Consider the following 3,472-nt stretch of genomic DNA (forward strand, 5'->3'; position numbering starts at 1 on the left):
CTCTCCTCAAGCTGGCACAGCCCCCAGCTGATGGGATCTGTGAGGAGGGGGCTCTTGTGAGGCACTTGGAAGGGCTGTGAAGGCAGGGGGTGCAGCCAGGGGTGCCCCGGGCTCTCCTTCAGAGCAGGGTCCCTGCACCATAGGGGTCTGTGTGCTGGAAGAGACTCTGCCACCTCCCGCAGTCAGCGCTCAGCCTGCCCGGGGAGATCCCCGCTGTGCTGCAGGGAGAAGCTGTGGCTGCAAGAAGCACCTCCTGGCAGGAGAGGGTCTTTTTTGCTGTCCAGGGATTGCTGCGTGGATCAGGGCTGCTCCCAACTCCAAATCACCCCAGGAGGATTCTGAGGGGACTTTTCAAGGGAAAGGAAAAGGAAGGGATTACATTGAAGATAAGGAGGTTTCCTGAGTCTGTCTTTTCAGTTTTCTACTCCTGGGTAATTTGGGGAGAGAAATGGAAGAAGAGGCCCTTATGCTTGAACAAATCACTGACTCCTGAGCTGTAACTGTGAGTGACCGCTGTAACTGTCCTGAGACTCCTGAGCTGTAACCGTGAGCGACCAACGGGTCTGAGAGGAGCCTCCTAAAGCACCTTGAGGCACTCCTCTGCCTCTGAAGAGCAGCAGCTTCAGGTCTCCTGGACCCACCAGGTTGTTCTTTAGAACCTCCGAATAGGAACCCGCACCCAGGCAGAGCCCTGAAAGCAGAGAGGTTTGTGTAGGGGAGTGCACAGAGGTTGGGATGGGAACTTTGAGCCCGGAAAAGATGTGGGACAGGGAAACAGTTCCAAGGAGAATAATCTGCAGGCAGCAGGGATAGGATCAGGGAATGAGAGGAAAGTTAAACCACAAAAGTTCTGGGACGGTGAATTTACCTCCTGTGTTACGTGAAAGCGCCATGGCGAATTGCAGCGATGTAATGAGAGGGAAAATATTGCTGGGTTTGTAAAATGAGCCGTGCACGTCGTGAGCTGAAAGTGGGTGCTGAGACCTTAGGAAATGGTGAGACATTAAGTGGTGTGAGGTGGATCCCTCTGCTCTCAGCAGGGCCTGGTGGCTTTTCAGGGTAACACTGGAGTGTGATCCTCCCCCATCTCAGAAAGGTGCAAGTCCAGGGCAGCAGGAACAAGAGAGAGGGACAGAGCAGCTCCCCTCCCTCTGCACTGAGCCACAGGCAATGCTCTCGCCTTGCAGGACTCCTTCTGCTCTCCCTGAGTGCAGCAGAGACGCTGAGGGGTTCTGACATCCAAGAACACTGCCCAGGGTGGCAGAAGGAGCTGTATAAACCCAAACCTCTCAGCCTGCCTTCTGCCCTCTCAGCTCCTCATCCCTGGCAGTGCAGATGCTGACAGGCCCTTCTGCACCAGAAGCAGTTCCCCAGGACAAAGCTGAAACACCAGCAGTGTCCCCTGTCCCCACCGTCCCCATCACCCCCTGCTGCAGAGCAGGGCTGAGTCCTGGCAGCCAGCGGGCAGAGGCCCTGCTCCTCCCGGCTCATTCAGCCGGCACCAAGCAGGGCTCCAGGCACGGAGCTGGAGGAAAGGCTGTGAGAAAAGGGACAGGGTGTGAGCAGCAGGAGGGGGGAATGAGAAATGACTTTGATTTGTCTCAGATAAGTCTCCCCTAACTTGTCCCTGCCCTTTCCCTTCTGACAGTGCCCCATGCCCAGAGGCAGCAGATATCCAACAGCAGCTCCATCACACAGTTCCTCCTCCTGGCATCTGCAGAAACACGGGAGCTGCAGCTCTTGCACTTCTGGCTCTTCCTGGGCATCTACCTGGCTGCCCTCCTGGGCAACGGCCTCATCATCACTACCATCGCCTGTGACAACCACCTCCACACACTCATGTACTTCTTCCTCCTCAACCTCTCTATTCTTGACCTGGGATCCATCTCCACCATTGTCCCCAAATCCATGGCCAATTCCCTCTTGAACACAAGGGCCATTTCCTACTTGGGATGTGCAACACAGATGTTTTTTTTTCTTTTCCTGTGCTATAGCAGAGTTTTTTTTCCTCACGGTCATGTCCTACGACCGCTACGTTGCCATCTGCAAACCCCTGCACTACGGGACCCTCCTGGGCAGCAGAGCTTGTGTCCACATGGCAGCAGCTGCCTGGGGCGCTGGGTTTCTCACTGCTCTGCTGCACACGGCCAATACATTTTCCCTGCCCCTCTGCCAGGGCAATGCTGTGGACCAGTTCTTCTGTGAAATCCCACAGATCCTCAAGCTCTCCTGCTCACACTCCTACTTGAGGGAGGTTGGGCTTCTTGTGGTTGGTTTCTATTTATCTTTTCTGTTTTGTTTTCATTGTGGTGTCCTACATGCAGATCTTCAGGGCGGTGCTGAGGATCCCCTCTGAGCAGGGACAGCACAAAGCCTTTTCCACGTGCCTCCCTCACCTGGCTGTGGCCTCCCTGATTGTCAGCACTGGTCTGATTGCCTACTTGAAACCTCCATCCACCTCCTGCCCATCCCTGGACCTTGTGCTGTCATTTCTGTATGCAGTGGTGCCTCTGGCAGTGAACCCCCTCATCTCCAGCTTAAGGAATCAGGAGTTCAAGGATGCCTTAGGCAAACTGCCCCAAAGGACGCTGTTTCACCGACAATAACCTGCCTGCCCTTATCGACGCATTTCCCAAAGTTGATCTCAGGCCAGGAGTCTGCTGGTTTCCTTTGTGATATCCCTACTCAGAGATAATCTTCTGGGTTTATGCTACTTGTCTTGAAGTTTGTTCAGGTAACGTCTGACCCTTCCATAGAGTTGTGTCAGATGTGGCCTGTCCAATCAGAGCTCGTCAATAAAAGGGCATCTCCCAGCTGTGGTGCTTGAAGGTTGAGATTTTCCCCTCCAAATGTGGTGCCAATAAATGCCAATAACTAGGGGTTTTTTTGGGTTTTTGTTTGTTTGTTGGTTTTTTTTTTTCCAAAAAGAAACTTTTCTCCGTGTGTTCTCCCTGTGATTGGGTTTAAGCTCATGGTACCATTGGGTTCCACTGAACCAAAGCTCTGTATTTCAAGACTCTCTTCCTGGTGTCCAGTGGCAGTGGAGTTTGCATATGGGCTCCCAATTACCTCCTTCAGGTACTTCACGTACGACAGGACTGGTGGCGCATACAAGTCTCTCTCAGAAATGAATTTGGAGGGGTGAGGAGAGGATGGGGACTCATAATCTGCCCTGGGCTGGGAGTGGATGGAGACTCCAAAGGTGAAATACCTGCAAAGGTGATGTCCCCCTAAAGTAAATCCTCAATACGGGTGTCAACCAAACAAGAATTCTGAAGCGCCGTGGGAGTGAGTGGGGAACCAGCAGGCAGAGGGAAGGGAGACCAGAGAGATGTGGGAGCTGCCTGAGGAGGCCCAGGGCGCTCGTGCTGTCCTGGGCAGTGGGGGCAGAGAAGAGGTCAAATGCAGCTGAGGCTGAGGAAAACCTACAATGTGAGTGCAGGAGAGCCTGGGAGTGCCTGGCCTGCGCTTC

General features: G+C 53.9%; 1 pseudogene; it reads left to right on the top strand.

Moving 5' to 3' along the window:
* The first annotated feature begins 2,053 nt into the window (after positions 1–2,053).
* On the top strand, positions 2,054–2,606 carry LOC128850620 (olfactory receptor 14A16-like; annotated as a pseudogene).
* The last annotated feature ends 866 nt before the right edge of the window (positions 2,607–3,472 follow it).

The sequence above is a fragment of the Cuculus canorus genome, unplaced genomic scaffold (genome assembly GCF_017976375.1).
Source record: "Cuculus canorus isolate bCucCan1 unplaced genomic scaffold, bCucCan1.pri scaffold_121_arrow_ctg1, whole genome shotgun sequence".
Lineage (NCBI taxonomy): Eukaryota > Metazoa > Chordata > Aves > Cuculiformes > Cuculidae > Cuculus > Cuculus canorus.